The 22,456-nt window shown below is 43.8% G+C and overlaps 1 protein-coding gene across 3 annotated transcripts in view; it reads left to right on the plus strand.

Annotated features, from left to right (window-relative positions):
• The window catches only part of LOC126281587 (leucine-rich repeat transmembrane neuronal protein 2-like), an 82,541-nt gene that overhangs the window by 15,896 nt on the left and 44,189 nt on the right, over window positions 1-22,456 (plus strand). The window contains exon 1 of one of the 3 annotated variants that reach the window (XR_007551287.1): window positions 10,635-10,701. The exons of the other annotated variants lie outside the window; for them this stretch is intronic. The gene's annotated coding sequence lies outside the window, so the exon portion shown is untranslated. Of the gene's footprint in view, window positions 1-10,634; window positions 10,702-22,456 lie in introns of those variants that run through there. 3 annotated transcript variants of the gene reach the window in all.

The following is a 22,456-nucleotide window of genomic DNA, read 5'->3' on the forward strand; positions in this document are numbered from 1 at the left end:
GTCAATGTGTTCTTTTTTCCATTTCCAGGAGTGTATGTGGCTGGTTTCCTCGGCTGACAACGTTTACCATTCGGGGTGCGTGACGGAGGTAGACGGTAGATGAACGAATTTTTATTGCTGGCTTAAGGTCACCGTGAGCAGCAGGTGCAGCGAAAAGTTCTGGCCAGACGGCTAGTCGGTTTTTGCCTGCATCTGCGTGGACATGTATTGCCAGAGGTGCTTTATGGATATCTGAATAGTGAACTAATACTCAGTATGTGTTGGGCCACCTCCGCTATTGCGTATGTTGCATGTGTTTTCTGCAGAAAACTGAGTGATTCAGTATCGATCACTGCCAAGTGTTAGCACTGGACATATTGAAAACATCCAGATTCTTACCACTCCAATCATCCCCAAATGCCCTCCATCGTTGGGGTGGTGTGCACTCTGGCAGACTCACAGGCCCACGACTGCGGCGGCAGTTTTCTACGGCCTCTGAGCATTGGTGCTCATAGTGTATGATGGGATAGGCATGCCGCGTGTGGAGATCAGAGAGGTGAGTGGGGTGTATGCACGAGTGTTTTCAGGGATTTAGGCTCGCGATTTAGTGCTTCTTAATACATTGCAAAGCAATCTGTCTTATAGCGATATTTGTTGTTGTTACTACCCTGTCACGCTGTAGACCCATTCCTCCTCCTTCTTTGTTATGGGGTAGTTGACAGAACAAATTTAGGAATTGTACAGTGCTTTATAAAATACACTTATCAGGCCTGCAGTGGTCAGAAATTCCACAACTGTGATAGTATAAATTCATGCCGAAATTGAAATACCAACTATCGTGTTATACAGCATCGCTTCCAATCGAGACATCGAATTCCAGATTAATCAATTTTGCAATCATGTATCTGTCTAGCCCCTCCCGCAAATTGTTGGAGGACATAACATGCACGTAATCTGAAATTTGAGACTTCAGCACCTCCAACGTAATGGACTTTCTACCAGATGACCTAACTGTACCAATGTCACCAACAGGAGGCAGGGGGAAAAATATGGAACGGAATAGTGGGTCTGGAAACCGGACAGTTGTGGGATCGAAACCTGCCAAATCGAATCAGCCCTAGTATCCACCAATAGGATGCAAGGAAAAACTGGCCACACACCAAGGGTATCGATTTAATTAATTAGTCAGTCAATCTGATAGAGTGTGGGAATATTTCCAAGACATACACAGCTGGGGATTTGCCAGGTATCCAATACTTCGTTCAGAACAAAGGTGGGGTCAGTGTGACACATGGAAGATTTCCATAGAAGTGGAAGTCTATGTACAATGGAATGTACCGACTATCAGCGCCAGATGTGCATGAGCGACGAGTAGGGCAGGGGGATAGAAGAAAGAAGGCATGGGGGATCTCTTGGTCTGTTGGTGTTTGCATACGTTGGTTCACACAAAGATGAAGCAACCACTTGAGACAGGGAGAGGGGAAGAGAGAGAGAGAGAGAGAGAGAGAGAGAGAGAGAGAGAGAGAGAGAGACAGGTAGCGAGTCTGGTATCAAATTTCAAGAGGATGCCGCTAGCTGATACTAGGTTTGTATAGGATTCGCATGGCTACGAGCTTCGGGGTCTCTGACTGGTGGAGATGGTGCACAGGGTGGGGTGCGATTGACCTGGTAGCCAGTGATATGATCAGGTGATTTTTTTCGCCAGATATGTTACCGCGATCTGTGAATGTGTAATTACGCGTGATGACTGATTCATGACGGTATTCGTTGTGCAATTGGAATAAAAAAAGCGCTGAAATTGTTTAAATACTTCATACTGCATTTCAGCTGCAAATTGTTTAAATAAACAGAATTACACACACTGCAATCATTTCCTGACAAATTGTTTAAGTAAGTGAACAAACTGTGTTCCATACATTGCTTTGTAGCCCATAAATTGTTTAAACAAACAAAGCTCCACACATTGTCTTGCCTACCAGAAACTGCAAGAATATTCCATAACTGTAATCGATTTCCCGCCAAACTCTTCGAATAAATAAATAAATTATGTACCATACACTGCGATGTATCCTATAAATTGTTTAAATAAACAGTATTCCGTACACTGACCAAGGCTACCAGAAGTTTTTTAACATGGCACAGGGAAATTTCGAGATAGGATCAGGATAGAGCTTGAAGGTGAATCCACAGCAGGTGTAATTACATAACTGGAACATGTAGTTGTTCAATGTGAGCTTTTCCTGCCAAATAAATGAGAGCCCCAAACCCTGCAAATTGAATTTTGTAAGTAAAGAATATATCCTCTTCTGTGTGACAGTGATTTCAATCTTGTGTCATGAGATCCTTCCTCTTCAGCACTGCTTCAGTCTTTCTCCCATCAATTTCCAGATTGGGGTGGGGGAGCTGAGGGATTTTCCAGGAGGGGGATGGGGGTAGTTAATTGATCAATATAATTAGTCAATTAATTTTATATCAAAAATGTGCTCATATCAGTGAGGGGGAGGGGATTTCCCAGAGAGCTGGAGGAAGGAAACAGGGGAGGGGTAGGGGGGCTTGTCATAGGCTCATAAATCAACACCCTGGACCTCATAAACCACTTAGCAGAACTGTAGGTTAGGGTCGAAAACCAATCATGTTTTCCCATGAGTATGCTTGCCCCTGATGAGGCAACCCACAAAGTGGGGTATAGCGGACCTTGTCTCCCTACTCTGATGATTTGCATTTCCGCTGTAGTTGCCTTTTGCGACTTCTTTTTTTGCTGAAAAGATGGTTCATCTGCCCTTTCCATCGTTGAGATATTACATATTGCTCTCTTCCTTCGTTGTAGGCCATCCAGCTTGAGAGGGACAGGTTGGAAAATAAAAGATGCAGTAGCCTTCGAGACCTAGTAGCATTGGGGTTGGAAAAGGACAAGAGGAGGCAGATAATGCCCGGATAGGGAAGGTAATAAGAGAGGAGGCTTGTATAAGTAAATGGTGCTATACCAAACAGCTCGAGACCCCATGGTCGCCAACCACATACTCCCTGGGTGTGAGTACCTGAGAGATTGTCCACACACTCTATCAATAGACTAATTTTATTTTGACTTTCGTAAATTTTACCTACCGCCTTGTCTATTTCACTGTTCGTTCACACGAGTCATGCTCAAGTGTAATCGTAGAGTTTTCTAGTCATTCACTAATATTAATTGACTCCTGCCTGAACCAAACAGGCTCTTCTTAACACACTTCTGTTATCTTCTCCTTTTTATTGATCCTTTCGTCCTGCTGTTCGAGTTTACTCTTTTGTTTGCTGAATCGCTGATTAATCATCTGATTCTGTTCACTGATTCCTTCTTCAAATTTGGAATGGCCCCATTACTCTGTAACTGTTCACGTTTTACTTCGTCTGTCTCCTGCTCCTGTTCATTGAATCTCTGCTTTGCGCTTGCAGGCTCTGTCAGGTCAGCACTGCCACATCGCCCTGTGAAGCACTGTCAAGAAACGCAGGCGACTGAAGGGAGCCGCCCATCTGTTCTTGGGGGCAGGCCCCCCTTCCCAAGGCTAGCCGCCTATCCCAAAATTCCATTTCACTCTCAGTACTGTTGAGTCGCCATGCCGTGTCCGTTTTGTCTATAGTACAACGGTCCCTGCTCCTCACTCGCGTCAACATTAAGGAGACTCAATTAACCCATTTGCGTCTCCTCTCTGCAACACAAGTGCTGACACGATGAACTATCTGATTTAACGAAGATGGGTAACAAACCAATTTACAAAACAATACAGAATACACAATTATCCCCCAAAGTAAACCAAGTAAACATCAAAGAAAATATAATACGCAAGTCAGTTGGCTTTTCTTCTGCAATCTTTCAGTATTACCGAAAATTATTTTACTGAAGACAAGTCACTGTTGGTATAAATGCAAAGCAGGAGAAAGAGGGGAACGTCCTACCTGCTTTTCACAAGTGTCTACGACTGTAACAAATCCTAGGCAGGACCGTCTATGTGCAAACTCATCGCTACTTGCCGTTTCATTTTATGATCTGTTATTATCGAATCTGGGTTAGATCCTCACCTACTACAGGCGCTTGTCTGTGTCATTTGTTAATAGTTTTGGTGGTTATAGCTTGAAGCTACTTCCCGCAGTTGCTACGGGTATTACTTTCCAATTATGGATCCACTAATTAAATGAATAATACTAATTATTCGCTCAGTTTAATATAAATAATGCACAACGGACAATGCTACGTCACAGTAGCAACAGCCAGAAAAATCAATATAGATGAGGGGAGGGGGTAGAGATTTGCTTTTGGTCTAAGCTATTTTAATTCCTTACCATTATGACTTTCATTTCTGTTATTTAATTATCCTCCGGAATCAACCGTTACCGGAATTTACTTTTACTGGGAATAAATGAAGATTTCCTCATCAAAAGCAACACGGGGACATTGATATAAAAATTTATTTTTCAAGTTTTGTCACCTTTATATTAGACCTTTTACATGTGCAAGGGTACATTTTATAATCTATAGTTATGATTAAATTGGCCTTGGTTTTATACAATGGAAATAATTTACTCTCACAAACAGTTCTCACCGGCATGCAGGTGTATTAACGACTGATATCGGAATATCACTGGCAGTCGGAAAGTTAAGCATCAGAGATCAACAAAGTACGGTTCAGGCTACCAGATCTCATAACAAAGTAAGTGAATTAAGAAATTCTACCGTGCTACTTCAATGATTAAAGAACGCATCCGTCAACGGAAAACTGCTCTTGAATAAATTAACAAGGAACTGAATGGACTTTAAGATTAGTAATCACTTCAGAGAAAGTATTGAAACATGAATTGTCTATAGCATCACTCTCGTGATTTATGTTAAATATAACTAATTGAAATTGTCAAAACTGAATTAAATGTGTGGGCTCTTCTTAGACAATTTACTGTGGTGCTTTACGGAATCGACACAAGCATTATAAGATTCAATTTTATGTCAACTACCACAACGATTTTTAAATTAAACTAAAATTCAAGCAGTCAAAATTCAAGCACAGTTCACCACACAATAATGGTTGCATAGCTTCCACACAAAACGTTTCCTCTAGCTGCTTGTTTCACCTTCTGCTCATTGACATGCATTATGTAGGAGCAATATGTTAATACCGTCGATTGAGTGTCATCCCTTTTGCATTACATACTTATAGGCAAATCTACTCATGACAGCTGAAGTAAGTTAGATGTCATCTGCACCTTCCCGTTATGATGTATAAAACTCTTATGTGAGGTGCGAAATTGACCTTCATTTATCCTGCCACCTTACACCAGTAATCATAGAAAGCAAAATTATACTCAACACCCAATAATAACAGTTACAATCACGATCATTACATGATTCAGTACTGAGATGTTACTGCAGGAAGCGTCGAACTAAAACAGGACATGGAGGGTCTTCATACTTAACTGACATAAAAATAACACAACTAAAATTAAATAAGACTACAGTTACACTCTTTATATTCCCATTTATAGCACTGCAACAGATTTCTTTAGCAGATATAATATTCCAATTATCTTTCTAATATGAGAAGAATATGCTGGTGACTCATAAACTGATACTATATCACTAGTCAAACTCTATGAGTATTTCAGTACTACGATTAAATACAAGAAAGTTTAATTCTTAGCCTCACTTCGAACAGTTTATGTTTTCATCCTTCAAAACAAATTACCTAGCACTGAGCTCGACTGAACGATAGCAGTCAAAGCTAAATTATGTTTCAAATAAGTTTAGCTTACGTGCCTTCTTCATGGCCTGTGAAGCAGGTTTTATAGAAAGCAACATTTACAGTTTCTGGCAGTGAATTTTTCCACATTTAATAAACAGAAGTAAATTACTAATTTCTTTGAAACAGGATACTCGGTTTTCTGAACACTTAGGAGGGTATCCTGCTTATGTTCATGATTAGGATAAAAGATACGGTTCTAAACACGGGTTTATAGCACGTGGATTATTATTAAATCAGTCACACAAATTAACTGGTCCATGCTCTGATACATATCTGTATGCATGATGCTGTGGCGACGTAGTGGTGGCAAGCGACGTGGCGGCTGACTGTACTCACGGCTCTTGATGTTTGAATGCTCTTTACAACTTTAACGTGTTAGAGCCATTCCTTATTGCCGAGAGTACCATGCAACAGCAAATTCCACATCCGAGGCAAAATCCCTTGCAAAACGCCTTCCAATTGCCTCCCTTCGCATCGATGACGTGTACCTCGCACCGGCTAGTCACTGACTGCATACCGTTCCCACCAAGAGGCCGCCCAGTTCGAGCGCCAAAACCACCTTTTACGTCGTACCAAGCCAGTTCCGGTGCGGAGGGAGTTCCCTACATCTTTTATGTTATACAATACAAGTGTCCTAAGCATGAACCAGCTTCCAATACACAATGTTTTCTTTATAAACATACATATATTATAAAATTTCATTACTTTAAACACTATTTATCTTTTTCTAAACATACAGTACAAACTTAAAATTTCCTGTCACAAATCAATGACCTTAACTAACAAAGAACAAACACTTCATGATTACAGATAAACAGTAACATAATATAAACCTACTTCTAATCGATATAGGTGTTACAAGTTTGAACCATTGGAGGAGGGAGAGGGGAATAATCTCCCATTGGATGAGCTACATGATGCACTCTAAACTATCTATACGTTGTGGAAACCTCTGCAAACCTCTTTGCTCAACGTTGTCCACAGATTTATCTTCGCAAAACCACCACTCGTTTTTCATCTCTGATTAGTCCTATTCTTTCTACAACCCAAACAACCACGTTTTGGTTCACTCATAGGTATGGGAAGGTAAAGAGAGGACTAACGAAATGTGACTAGTGAAAGAAAACATTGTTTAAATGCACTTTCAAATCCAAATAGCCACGGTGTGAACGAATTACTTCGTTTAGCTTCTCCTTGTGCTACCACACACTCCGATCATCAGTATAACGATATGTTACATTACGAGTCCAAATGGCTTAAATGTGTACACAAACAGAACTGCTTCAACTGCTGTAGCTGAGGTCACGAATTGCGGTAGAGCTCTTGCGCGCTCGACACTACGTTGACCTCAGTGGGAGGGCGCTGCTATGCTGGGGGACTGGTGTGGTCTTCAGGAGAGCCTCCTCTACCTCAGTGCAGACTGCAGTGAACTCTCTCTATTGTCTGTGCTGACTTGCTGTAGCATATGTGAACGATATCAAAATAAGTTTTCTGTGATGGCTGCTGACTGATCGACCAATGCACAATTGAAAGTTGCAATCCATGTTGTCGACCGTGTAATTTTTCTGCTGGTGTGACTCCATCTTGTGGAGTGAGACGATATGAAGCTAGGAAAAAGATTAAGGATTCATCCGGAGATTGATGATGGTGTAATACAGAAATTTGATTTTTAAACATGCAGACAATCTTCCTGGTAAGCCATTGTAAGGCAGATGGAAAGGTACTGCTCGTATTTATTGTATGACACTCTTTTCACGAAAGGAAGTGAATTGTGGCCAATTACAAGTTTCTTAGGTTTCTGGGAGCTCAGCAGTCGAATTTTTTTTCCCATGGTTTGGATGGTTCTGAGAGGTCATGCAGACATTTAACTAACCCATTCACACTAAAGGTTAGGCCAGAGATGATTGTCTTACCTTATCACAAAAAAATGTCGTTAAGCATTGAAATTCTCTGCCTCAGAGATTTTGTTACCCTGGCCCAAGCATTCACAGTGATATAAATAAATATTATGGCAGATTCTAAACAAACGTTCAGTAAATCTAGGTATGTCAAGAGTGTGTCCTTCAGACATGTATCATCTCTTAACCTTATTTCATAGTAAGGTGTCTTTCTGTTCTATTAATACAACAGTGTAAATAGTGTTAACATGAAGTAAACAAACATTTAAACGGCATGTGAAACATAGTGAAAAACTACACAAATGACAAAGAAAAAATAAAAACACGAGTCAGTTTCAAAGAGTGGTTTGAATATTAGTGTATTTTTTTGTGTGATCTTTTGTCAATCTTAAATTTCAGGTGAGAGTGACCTTTTACCGCAGTACACATCTGAAAATGGTTTTGTTCCTCATGACGAACATAATGGGAAAGCAAACTAAAAAATTACATTTAACTTAATAAAATAAATACAGCAAGGTATGCCGGCCGAAGTGGCCGTGCGGTTCTGGCGCTACAGTCTGGAGCCGCGTGACCGATACGGTCGCAGGTTCGAATCCTGCCTCGGGCATGGGTGTGTGATGTCCTTAGGTTAGTTAGGTTTAATTAGTTCTAAGTTCTAGGCGACTGATGACCTCTAAAGTTAAGTCGCATAGTGCTCAGTGCCATTTGAACAGCAAGGTACGAAAAATGAGAATAACAGAACTCAAACATATTTTAAGTGTCGTGCTGCTACCGAGCGAGGTGGCGCAGTGGCTAGCACACTGGACTCGCATTCGGGAGAACGACGGTTCAATCCCGTCTCCGGCCATCCTGATTTAGGTTTTCCGTGATTTCCCTAAATCGCTTCAGGGAATGCTGGGGTGGTTCCTTTGAAAGGGCACGGCCGATTTCCTTCACCATCCTTCCCTCACCCGAGCTTGCGCTCCGTCTCTAATGACCTCGTTGTCGACGGGACGTTATACACAAATCTCCTCCTCCTCCTCTCCTGCTGCTCCCTTCTCAAGGCTTTTTAGGGAGTCCAAAAATTAACTTTAAAATAGTCACATGAATAAACACAGCACTACACTCACGACGTGTGTAACAAGTTGGACATGGTATCTACAGGGTGTTACAAAAATGTACCGCCAAACTTTCAGGAAACATTCCTCACACACAAATAAAGAAAATATGTTATGTGGGCATGTGTCCGGAAACGCTTAATTTCCATGTTAGAGCTCATTTTAGTTTCGTCAGTATGTACTGTACTTCCTCGATTCACCGCCAGTTGGCCCAATTGAAGGAAGATAATGTTGACTTCGGTGCTTGTGTTGACATGCGATTCATTGCTGTACAGTACTAGAATCAAGCACATCAGTATCTGGCATCAACAGGTTAGGGATCATCACGAACGTGGTTTTGCAGTCAGTGAAATGTTTACAAATGCGGAGTTGGCAGATGCCCATTTGATGTATTGATTAGCACAGGGCAATAGCCTTGGCGCGGTACGTTTGTATCGAGACAGATTTCCAGAACGAAGGTGTCCCGACAGGAAGACGTTCGAAGCAATTGATCGGCGTCTTAGGGAGCACGGAACATTCCAGTCTATGACTCGCGACTGGGGAAGACCTAGAACGACGAGGACACCTGCAATGGACGAGGCAATTCTTCGTGCAGTTGACGATAACCCTGTCAGCGTCAGAAGTTGCTGCTGTACAAGGTAACGTTGACTACGTCACAGTATGGAGAGTGCTACGGGAGAACCAGTTGTTTCCGTACCATGTACAGCGTGTGCAGGCATTATCAGCAGCTGATTGGCCTCCACGGGTACACTTCTGCGAATGATTCATCCAACACTGTGTCAAACCTCATTTCAGTGCAAATGTTCTCTTTACGGATGAGGCTTCATTCTAACGTGATCAAATTGTCAATTTTCACAATCATCATGTGTGGGCTGACGAGAATCCGCAAGCAATTGTGCAATCACGTCATCAACACAGATTTTCTGTGAACGTTTGGGCAGGCATTGTTGGTGATGTCTTGATTGGGCCCATGTTCTTCCACCTACGCTCAATGGAGCACGTTATTATCATTTCATACGGGATACTCTACCTGTGCTTTTACAAGCACGACACAACATGTGGTTCATGCACGATAGAGCTTCTGCACATTTCAGTCGAAGTGTTCGTACGCTTCTCAACAACAGATTCAGTGACCGATGGATTGGTAAAGGCGGACCAATTCCATGGCCTCCACGCTCTCCTGACCTCAACTCTCTTGACTTTCACTTATGGGGGAATTGGAAAGCTCTTGTCTGGGCAACCCCGGTACCAAATGTAGAGACTCTTCGTGCTCGTATTGTGGACGGCTGTGACACAATACGCCATTCTCCAGGGCTGCATCAGTGCATCAGGGATTCCATTCGACGGAGGGTGGATGCATGTATCCTCGCTAACGGAAGACATTTTGAACATTTCCTGCAACAAAGCGTTTGAAGTCACGCTGGTACGTTCTGTTGCTGTGTGTTTCCATTCCATGATTAATGTGATTTGAAGAGAAGTAATAAAATGAGCTCTAACATGGAAAGTAAGCGTTTCCGGACACATGTCCACATAACATATTTTCTTTCTTTGTGTGTGAGGAATGTTTCCTGAAAGTTTGGCCGTACCTTCTTGTAACACCCTGTATATTTTTGCCGCTCAGTGAAAGACACTGTCGACTTCCTGGCGTCAGGAGAGGGGCGCGGGGAGGGTGGAGTTAGAATCCTACCGCCACTAGACATGTGTGCTTGCCCCTCTGTCCGTATCGTCCCAGCTTCTAAGATGAGAATGTACAGAGCTTTATGACCTTCCTACAGTCTGCACAAAAGCTCAGTTTACCAACAGTCCCTCTTAAATGTCTTTCTCCACTCACTTTCAGCCATCCGTTTATCTTCCATGATGGACTGGTGTATGGTCAAGGTAAAATGTTTTGCAGACTGGCGCTCCCGTCCGACCCTAGGCAGAAGGGCGAGAGAGCTTTGGCCAGAAGTCCCTCTGCAGGTAAGAACCACTGAAAACTGTTTTCCAAAATCACTAGTACGGCCCACTCACTGTGCTCAGTATTTATGGCCTCCAATTCAGCTCGCTCTCTGTTCTTGGTGGCCTCCACTAGGGCCTTGGCCCACTGCCCACAACTTCCTAATATAGAAAAAGTCTTTAACCACACAATGCAAATGTAGTATCGGGGAAAACCTAGATCGAGCCCTAAAATATGGAAGTTAGCCTAACAATGTTGTTAAAGTGAGAGCTCCAACGTTAGGCGGGTGATGGAGCCCCTTAGGGAAATAGCGGAAAGGTCGGGGAAGAAGGCCAGTGTTCACTCTGTCTGCTTGCCGGGGGGTCTCATCCGAGATGTGGAGGAGGCCCTACCGGCGGCGATAGAGAGCACTGGGTGCACCCGACTGCAAATTGTTGCTCATGTCGGCACCAATGACTCTTGCCGTCTGGGTTCAGAGGTCATCCTCAGTTCGTACAGGCGGTTGGCGGAGTTGGTGAAGGTGGAAAGCCTCGCTCGCGGGGTGGAATCAGAGCTAACTATTTGTAGTATCGTTCCGAGAACCGATCGCGGTCCTCTGGTTTGGAGCCGAGTGGAAGGCTTAAACCAGAGGCTCAGACGATTCTGCGGAGAGCTGGGGTGCAAATTTCTCGACCTCCGCTATCGGGTGGAGAAATGTAGGGTCCCCCTGAATAGGTCAGGCGTGCACTACACGCCGGAAGCGGCTACGAGGGTAGCGGAGTACGTGTGGAGTGCACATGAGGTTTTTTTAGGTTAGAGAATTCCCTCCCTAGGCCCGACAAGACGCCTCCTGAGACGCGGCAAGGCAGGAGTAGGCAAAATGCAACAAGGAATAACAATATTAATGTGCTAATAGTAAACTGCAGGAGCGTCTATAGAAAGGTCCCAGAACTGCTCTCATTAATAAACGGTCACAACGCCCATATAGTACTAGGAACAGAAAGTTGGCTGAAACCAGACGTAAACAGTAATGAAATCCTAAACTCTGATTGGAATGTATACCGCAGAGATAGGCTGGACAGTGAAGGGGGAGGCGTGTTTATAGCGATAAGAAGTGCAATAGTATCGAAGGAAATTGACGGAGATTCGAATTGTGAAATGATTTGGGTGAAGGTCACGGTTAAAGCAGGCTCAGACATAGTAATTGGATGTCTCTATAGGCCCCCGGGCTCAGCAGCTGTTGTGGCTCAGCACCTGAAGAATAATTTGGAAAATATTTCGAGTAGATTTCCCCACCATGTTATAGTTCTTGGTGGAGATTTTAATTTGCCGGATATAGACTGGGAGACTCAAACGTTCATAACGGGTGGCAGGGACAAAGAATCCAGTGAAATATTTTTAAGTGCTTTATCTGAAAACTACCTTGAGCAATTAAACAGAGAACCGACTCGTGGCGATAACATATTAGACCTTCTGGTGACAAACAGACCCGAACTATTTGAATCAGTTAATGCAGAACAGGGAATCAGCGATCATAAAGCGGTTATTGCATCGATGATTTCAGCCGTAAATAGAAATATTAAAAAAGGTAGGAAGATTTTTCTGTTTAGCAAAAGTGACAAAAAGCAGATTTCAGAGTACTTGATGGCTCAACACACAAGTTTTGTCTCAAGTACAGATAGTGTTGAGCATCAGTGGACGAAGTTCAAAACCATGGTACAATATGCGTTAGATGAGTATGTGCCAAGCAAGATCGTAAGAGATGGAAAAGAGCCACCGTGGTACAACAACCGAGTTAGAAAACTGCTGCGGAAGCAAAGGGAACTTCACAGCAAACATAAACATAGCCAAAGCCTTGCAGACAAACAAAAATTACGCGAAGCGAAATGTAGTGTGAGGAGGGCTATGCGAGAGGCTTTCAATGAATTCGAAAGTAAAGTTCTATGTACTGACTTGGCAGAAAATCCTAAGAAATTTTGGTCCTATGTCAAAGCGGTAGGTGGATCAAAACAAAATGTCCAGACACTCTGTGACCAAAATGGTACTGAAACAGAGGATGACAGACTAAAGGCCGAATTACTAAATGTCTTCTTCCAAAGCTGTTTCACAGAGGAAGACTGCACTGTGCTTCCTTCTCTAGATTGTCGCACAGTTGACAAAATGGTAGATATCGAAGTAGACGACAGAGGGATAGAGAAACAATTAAAATCGCTCAAAAGAGGAAAGGCCGCTGGTCCTGATGGGATACCAGTTCGATTTTACACAGAGTACGCGAAGGAACTTGCCCCCCTTCTTGCAGCGGTGTACCGTAGGTCTCTAGAAGAGCGAAGCGTTCCAAAGGATTGGAAAAGGGCACAGGTCATCCCCGTTCTCAAGAAGGGACGTCGAACACATGTGCAGAACTATAGACCTATATCTCTAACGTCGATCAGTTGTAGAATTTTGGAACACGTATTATGTTCGAGTATAATGTCTTTTCTGGAGACTAGAAATCTACTCTGTAGGAATCAGCATGGGTTTCGAAAAAGACGATCGTGTGAAACCCAGCTCGCGCTATTCGTCCACGAGACTCAGAGGGCCTTAGACACGGGTTCACAGGTAGATGCCGTGTTTCTTGACTTCCGCAAGGCGTTTGACACAGTTCCCCACAGTCGTTTAATGAACAAAGTAAGAGCATACGGACTATCAGATCAATTGTGTGATTGGATTGAGGAGTTCCTAGATAACAGAACGCAGCACGTCATTCTCAATGGAGAGAAGTCTTCCGAAGTAAGAGTGATTTCAGGTGTGCCGCAGGGGAGTGTCATAGGACCGTTGCTATTCACAATATACATAAATGACCTGGTGGATGACATCGGAAGTTCACTGAGGCTTTTTGCAGATGATGCTGTGGTGTATCGAAAGGTTGCAACAATGGAAAATTGTACTGAAATGCAGGAGGATCTGCAGCGAATTGACGCATGGTGCACGGAATGGCAATTGAATCTCAATGTAGCGAAGTGTAATGTGATGCGAATACATAGAAAGATAGGTCCCTTATCATTTAGCTACAAAATAGCAGGTCAGCAACTGGAAGCAGTTAATTTCATAAATTATCTGGGAGTACGCATTAGGAGTGATTTAAAATGGAATGATCATATGAAGTTGATCGTCGGTAAAGCAGATGCCAGACTGAGATTCATTGGAAGAATCCTAAGGAAATGCAATCCGACAACAAAGGAAGTAGGTTACAGTACGCTTGTTCGCCCAATGCTTGAATACTGCTCAGCAGTGTGGGATCCGCACCAGGTAGGGTTGGTAGAAGAGATAGAGAAGATCCAACGGAGAGCAGCGCGCTTCGTTACAGGATCATTTAGTAATTGCGAAAGCGTTACGGAGATGATAGATAAACTCCTGTGGAAGACTCTGCAGGAGAGACGCTCAGTAGCTCGGTACGGGCTTTTGTTAAAGTTTCGAGAACATACCTTCACCGAAGAGTCAAGCAGTATATTGCTCCCTCCTACGTATATCTCGCGAAGAGACCATGAGGATAAAATCAGAGAGATTAGAGCCCACACAGAAGCATACCGACAATCCTTCTTTCCACGTACAATACGAGACTGGAATAGAAGGGAGAACCGATAGAGGTACTCAGGGTACCCTCCGCCACACACCGTCAGGTGGCTTGCGGAGTACGGATGTAGATGTAGATGTAGATGTAGAGTGGCGCGCGACCTCTGTTTGAGTTGATGAGGTGTTTTACTTTTGGGAGCATAAGGATAACTTGTGTCTGCATCAGTGGCTATGAACCAGGTCTGGCCGACAAATGATCTGGCAAAAGCCAGGTGTACTCTCGACCGTGGTGTGAAAGTGACTGGCCATGGGAAGAATCGGTGAGGTGGCGGCTTGCTTGTTCTGGCAGGTCGTGGAAAATACAACCACCTGTGTGTTGGCGGCCTCGAGACCCCACCACTATACGCACTGGTGAGGCAGCCTTTTGTTAAGGACAAACCCCTAGTGTCCCTAGTGGAGTAGGGCCAGCACCCATTGCTGTACCGTTGTCGGAACAGTCGTTATATTGCAGTGGTTCTCGATTTTGTAGGAGTAGCACGCTGTGGAGTGTTGAAACTCTTGTCTACTGTGCCAGTAAGCCTGGGTTCCTGCATTCGTAATGTATCATGGATAGGAGGGCCACCATAAGTGGACCAAAGATAGAAGTTCACTGATAACTGATTTGTATGTAGAGAGTTGGTCCACCGGCATTGTGTCCAGTAGGAGGCTGGTTACTCCTTCTTCTGCTGCGTTGCCTAAGTGGAAACGTACTTCGCGGTCCTCATCAAATCCTAGGTCCTGAACTGATGGTAATTGGACAGAAGACTGACAGTATCACTTTGTGTGGTGGAATGGAATTGTATGTCACACTTATATGCAGATAAAAGTACGGCACACTGCTTTAGGCAAAGGGCCATCTTGGTGGGGGTGGATGCTGACACCTTGCAAATGGACTTATGATCTGTCAGCAACGAGAATTTTTTTCCATGTATGTAATTATGAAATTTTTAACGTCAAAGATGATGGCCAGTGCCTCTTGTTCAATTTGTCTATCATTTCAATGGCTCTTGGAGATGAATGCAAAGGATTGCTCCACCCCATTGCATTGTCAGACCCATGTACTGCTAAAAGGAATGGTTGGAATGGATCATAGTGGGTGAGACACATGTGGCAGAGGAGTGCCTGCTTAAATTCTTCGAATTTCCCTGTCACGCGCACTGGTGTCCACCTTACTTTTTTCCTGAGCAGTTTATGAAGAGGATGTGCGACTGATGGTGGCTTTTTATGAATTTTCGCTAATAATTCAACTGTCCTTGTACTGACTTGAGTTGTGCAATTCTGGGCAATTTTTGCACCACCTCCACACATCGAAGTGTGAGACAAATGCCTTTTGCAATGTGTATGTGTCCCAAGTATTCGACCTATTCATCAAAAAAAAAAAAAAAAAAAAAAAAAAAAAAAAAAAAAAAAAAACTACACTTCTCCTTATTGCGTCTAAGAGTTGCTTTCCGGAGTACTGAATATGATGTTTGAGTTCTTTGCTAGATTCTCAGCATTGTTTCATGTGATGATGATGTCATCTGGTTAGTTTGTCATATCTGACATTTCACGAGTGAGGTTTTCGAAATGCCTTTGGAAGACAGCCAGAGAGTTAGCCACTCCAAGTGGCAGAAATGGCATCAAAATGAGGTACAGTGCCCACACTATCAGGGCCTACAGCCTTGTAGTGGATACTCCAAGAGTGGTAAAACTGTTGGGATTCTCTCTTCAATGTGTTGGGGCTAGAGACACATGACTCTACACCCACTGTGTACTTTTCCCTTAGCGTTTGCAGTTTACTTGACAAATCCTTTCCAAAATTAAGATCCGTTTTTTTTCAATCAGGATCTGGCGTCAGGAAGTTGGAAGCACATATATCCATACTCCGATGCGGCACGTAATGTGCGTTTTGCCTTATGAGATAAGCTGCAGCTTCTGTTAAAACGATTACAGGATGACGGCCCCCTTACCCTGTCTCAAAAAATCTGTGGGCCAAACCTATAGTCATAACAGAAAAACCAGACAGCCCGCTTCACATCTGTAGTGATCTCAAAAACACAATAAACTTCCAGTTTGTGGTGGACTTATACACAGTGCTGAAGGTGGAGGACATCTTGACCTGTTTAGCAGGTGCAAGAATGTTTGCTGCAGTTGAACTCACAGATGCAATGACTTCAAGCCTTCATTGATGCCGAATCTGTTCAGACTGTAAGTTATCCTGATAGTGAAAACTTGGGATATGTATTACAGAGTTTCTGCTGATCACAATGACTGTTCAAAGGCCCTTATGATGAACAAACACATTTCTAACGAAGGGTCTGTTAATTTAATGAAGTCTGCCCAGTTTCCATCACTCACTGCGCACACTAATATCGTGGCTATGAAGCTACATAAGACTATCTGCAATCGTGATTATTGCAAATAATAGGCCTTGTATCTGTGACATCCATTCTCTGTATGATGTCCACTGAGATTGTGACAGCTGAGAAACTTGTGTCTAGTTGCACCTACATGAACATGAGACTCAAAATTTCAAGCAAACTGGATTTGACCTTATCTTATAGGAGGGCGTGGGGCTCTCCCTCAGCGGTAAGTTGTTGTACGAGATGACATATTGAAGCTTCTTTATTAAAATATTTTACTTAAACTGCTGAGTGAAATTGAATGCAAGTGAACCTACTTTCTCTTTACTTATTCTTATCATGTCAACACTGACCCACAATATTCTAGCACAACGCAATCTGACTGCTCAAAAAAATTACAACCTGACGTCAAATAATTAATTTTAAAGAATGGCTCTGACTAAAAAGAAATCTTAACCATAAACTATACATTTCATTAAGCACTTACCTCTCCAAAATCTTCATTACGCGAACTACTGCAATACAGCGAGCGTCAATACTGCCAGCTAAATAAAAGATTCCAACTACTAAAGCCACTAACTGCTAATAGGCATGTGGTTAGTAAAGGAAAGATTTTGTTGCAAACCAAATGATGTATTTTTTACCTTAATATTGTGACATCCAGTTCAGACACGAATCTAAATCGTCATCGACACCCAATACAAAGATATATAATCGTGAATAATTTTCAATCTCCAAGTCGGATACTTCCAGGTCGTTAGTTGCAGTTGGCCCAAGGTTCCCCTTTGTGGTCGAATGTCTGGAATGAAGGGCCTTCCATGCCGGAATGTGTTGTCCACAGTGCCAGTTCTGGAGAGACAGTTGAATTCCTCCAGCACTGAAACTGTAACTGCAGCTACAGAGCGTACTATGGCATTCAGAGCGGGTTGCATATGCTGGAGTGAGAGCAACACGTATGCAGTAACATTGGGTGTTGCGATTCTGAAAAAAACAAAGAAATAACTTGACACAGTATGAGAATATACACAACTCCCCGAAAGTTGCTATTGGCACACACATGAAACTTAACTATCCTCGTCGCCACTGTAGAATCCGACATCTGCGTCACCAAAAATATCAAAGATTGTTTTAAAAAAATAATATTCGCTGCTCGTCTCCTCCAACGAAGAATTATACAAGATTTACGAGTCGAAAATCGCTGGCTAAAGGCTGAAATTTAGAGAATAAGTTCGTCACATAAAAAACTCTCTCTCTGAGACCCTCTTGAAGCAACAATAGACTAAGAGTTAATTTCTTCCATCAATGCGTGGAGTTGAGGTTCAACAAATGTTTTAAGTTCATCCACCTATCACGGGTTTCAAATTCCTTTGGAACAGTCCTCAGTCAGTGTTGTACAAGAATACTTTGAACAAAGTTTTACAACATCCACAACCACGTACTCAGGTACATCAGAGGTGTCGCGGTGACCCACAATGTTGTTCACAGCGCTTGTGGCCGGTCGCCGGCAGTGACAGCGGCGTCAACATGGGGCCGAATGTCCGAACTGGAGTGTAGGCCTAGTGTGAACTGCCGAAGTACCGCAGTGCTCCGCCCTAAATACTGTCCAGCTGCAGGATACCTTTCGTTTATCTAGTCAAATGGATAGCAGAAGCAGGCAGGTTCCAGCACGACCTCTGGCGGCGCTGCTATGGCAGCCTTGTGGAACAACACGACATCTGCTTTCTGCGAAAAGTGGTTACCTGGAAAGCGGACAACCACCCCGCTGTCATGAATGATGTGTTGTTGACCTTGCCAGTTTAGCGATCTGACGTGTCACTGCGTCCGTAGGATCGTACACAGCCGAGCGCACAGTATGCCTCTCCTCACACGTGATAGTAGGCGCGCTCGCTGAACATGTCATTCCAGATTCGCAACCCTGACCAATGACAACTGCAACATTGCGGAACGATAATCCGCATTTTGATATATCATAATCATGCCGTTATTAAATTCCGTTAAACGTTTGTCCCGCTTGGAGGGGCATAACACCATCTTCTCACAACCAACCATAGACAAATGCGGTTTCTTATATACTGAATGTAGATGACATAGCTCCTATCTACTTTCTGCATCTGCATTGGAATGATAAACATCTGCATATTCAGTTATGTCCGCAACTGGCCATTAAAATTGCTACACCAAGAAGAAATGCGGATGACAAACGGTATTCATTGGACAAATATATTATACTGGAACTGACATGTGACGGCATTTTCACGCAGTTTGTGTGCATAGATCCTGAGAACAACGACCTCTGGCAGTAACAACGGCCATGATACGCCTGGGCATTGAATCAAAAAGAGCTTGGATGGCGTGTACAGGTACAGCTGCTCATGCAGCTTCAACACGATAACACAGTTCATCAAGACTAGTGACTGGCGTATTGTGACGAGCCAGTTGCTCGGCCACCATTGACCAGACGATTTCAGTTGGTGAGAGATCTGGAGAATGTGCTGGCCAGGGCTGCAGTCGAACATTTTCTGTATCCAGAAAGGCCCGTACAGGACCTGCAACATGCGGTCGTACATTATCCTGCTGAAATGTAGGGTTTCGCAGGGGTCGAATGAAGGGTAGAGCCACGCGTCGTAACATATCTGAAATGTAACGTCCACTGTTAAAAGTGCCGTCAATGCGAACAAGAGGTGACCAAGACGTGTAACCAATGGCACCCCAAACCATCACGCCGGGTGATACGCCACTATGGCGATGACGAATATACGCTTCAAATGTGCGTTCACCGCGATGTCGTCAAACACGGACGACACCATTATGATGCTGTAAACAGAACCTGGATTCATCTGAAAAAAAAATGACGTTTTGCCATTCGTGCAGCCAGTTTCATCGTTCACCATCGCAGGCGCTCCTGTCTGTGATGCAGCGTCAAGGGTAACCGCAGCCGTGGTCTCCGAGCTGATAGTCCATGCTGCTGCAAACGTCGTCGAACTGTTCGTGCAGATGTTCGTTGTCTTTCAAACGTCCCCATGTGTTGACTCAGGGATCGAGACGTGGCTGCACGATCCGTTACAGCCACGCGGATAAGATGCCTGTCATCTCGACTGCTAGTGACACGAGGCCGTTGCGATCCAGCACTGCGTTACGTATTACCCTCCTGAACCCACCGATTCTGCTAACAGTCATTGGATCTCGACCAACGGGCGCAGCAGTGTCGCGATACGATAAACCGCAATCGCGATAGGCTACAATCCGACCTTTATCAAAGTCGGAAACGTGATGGTACACTTTTCTCCTCCTTACACGAGGCATCACAACAACGTTTCACCAGGTAACGCCGGTCAACTGCTGTTTGTGTATGAGAAATTGGTTGGAAACTTTCCTCATGTCAGCATGTTGTAGGTGTCGCCACCGGCGCCAACCTTGTGTGAATGCTCTGAAAAGCTAATCATTTGCATATCACAGCATCTTTTTCCTGTCGCTTAAATTCGCGTCTGTAGCACGTCATCTTCGTGTCTTCGTGAGGAAGCAATTGTAATGGCCAGTAGTGTTGTTAACTTGCTGCGAGTTCGACTACATTGTCTAAATGGTGTTTTCAGTTGTACTACCCACTACTATCCTTTGGTTCATGTGGTTTTTGGTGTACTCTTAGCCTGCTCGTGGTATGTACCATCATACAATTGACTCATCAGTTCCATGACCTTCTGCCAAGTTCTGTGCCTGATAACGCGTTTTTATTGTTGTGAGCTTTATGCCTTCTGTGTAAGTCTGTCTGTAAACCGAGGAGCGAGCTGGCGAAACTCCAGTCTCTCTACCAACATGCACCCCAACGAGTACCCATAGGCTGCTACCCAATGTTATTGTGGCCTTTTCACAAAACTCATTTTACATGTCAGTGCTCAGACATGACTAGAAGTGTTTATTTTCCACTAAATGTGTTGACTATATGTGGAATACATGTATTTGTAATTGATATAAATAACGCAAGAAACACAAATCAACAATGTACGTCATCACGCTACACTGCTCTGCTGGATGGGAAACTGGTTCTTAGTGACCCTGTGTCACAGCTGTAGTGCTGTTCTGAGAAAGGTCACTTCCCCCCTAAGAACTCTGTTCGCTCTTCAGCTTACCAACAGTTTATACACTGAAACACCCTGTAAGATTAAAACTGTGTTCCGGACCGAGACTCGAACTTGGGAGGCGTGGTACTGGCAGAATTGAAACTGTGAGGACGGGTCGCGAGTCGTGCTTGGGTAGCTCAGTTGGTAGAGCACATTCTCGCGAAACGCAAAGGTCCCGATTTAGAGTCTCGGTCCGGCACACAGTTTTAATCTGCCAGGAAGTTTCATATCAGCGCACAATCCGCTGCAGAGTGAAAATCCCTTTCTAGATTATACACTGTACTGAAGAGGTGGCTGTAGACAATAGCGCTCGTTTACTTAGTGTTACTTTCCAGCAGTTAACTAACGGTAACAGTAGGTTACAGTGTTGCCCTTCACGGTATATTACAGCCGTCTTACCCGTCAATACATGCCAGTGTACCTCGGTGGCGGCCAATTTTCCAGAATCGTGTAGCGCACAGAGTAGAAAGTAGATTGCAGGAGCGCCAGTCGCCAGGGAGCAAGGATATTGCGCCTTGCAAAAATACAACAGATCCGACTCGCCGTTGCTAGGTGAGCCAGTCTGGCAAGGTGCGAAAACCACACAGCAGCAACTAAGCGGAAGAAGGTGGAGGCCCTGCCACACACGCATCCACTGAGGTGTTTAGCGTACTTGCCACAAGGCAGGGCAAAAGTATATAAACACTTATCCATTTTGTACTTAAAGTAACTCGCAGTAGTATCGCAATGTGATATGATCTTGCCGTGGTGGATGGGCTTACGTAACTAACGGTATCACACCTATACACCCATGTACACTGCGTAGTACAGTTTATTTAACATCAAACGTACACCTTAGGCATTCATTTGTCATTTGTAGTCGACCACTATTAAATTATGAGGCTTACAGCGCCATCTATTCCTACATTTTGCAGCTATTTGTTTTTTTATACAGCCGGCGGAAGTGACCGAGCGGTTCTAGGCGCTACAGTCTGGAACCGCGCGACCGCTACGGTCGCATGTTCTAATCCTGCCTCGGGCATCGATGTTTGTGATGTCCTTAGGGTAGTTAGGTTTAAGTAGTTCTAAGTTCTAGGGGACTGATGACCTCAAAAGTTAAGTCCCATAGTGCTCAGAGCCATTTGAACCATATTTTTTCTTTTACCATTTGTTTTCCCCCCTTCTCCGATAATATTCCGTTGCAACTTGACGTCATTCTGACCAGTGGTGCTATTTCTACAGCGGTTTGAAAGTTTAACTTTAATTATAATCACTCTGTATGCACTGCTGTCCTAAATTAAAGTAACAAACTGCTGTTTCCCCGTCCTGTGTCCAATTCACGATACAATCATACAAACTGTTAACAGACGCCGTTGCCATCTTGTTCTGCACGGAAGATGGCATTCCTGTCAACGGACAACGGCGGCAACAAAGACGTCAGGGCACCTATCAGGCGGGGTAGTGTTTTCATGGTAGACCGACATCCACAATAACTGTGTGCACACAGACAGTCTTGTGTGACACAGAGAAGACGCCTACAGACTCTCTGTTGTGGAGGGCGACAGGAAGAATGGAAGAAAGAGAGTCGGAAATTGATGTGGCTCGATGGCTTAATGTGAATCATTCTGTTGTTTCTCGGATGAGGCGACAGTTTATAGACACCGAAACTGTATCCCGGAGATAGCGACAGGGCCGATCATGTTTGACATCAGAAAGAGTGTACCGTTATTTGGCTATAAGGGCACGACGGTACCTCGCTACTGCACTCCAAC

This window comes from Schistocerca gregaria, chromosome 7 (assembly GCF_023897955.1).
Source record: "Schistocerca gregaria isolate iqSchGreg1 chromosome 7, iqSchGreg1.2, whole genome shotgun sequence".
NCBI classification, from domain to species: domain Eukaryota; kingdom Metazoa; phylum Arthropoda; class Insecta; order Orthoptera; family Acrididae; genus Schistocerca; species Schistocerca gregaria.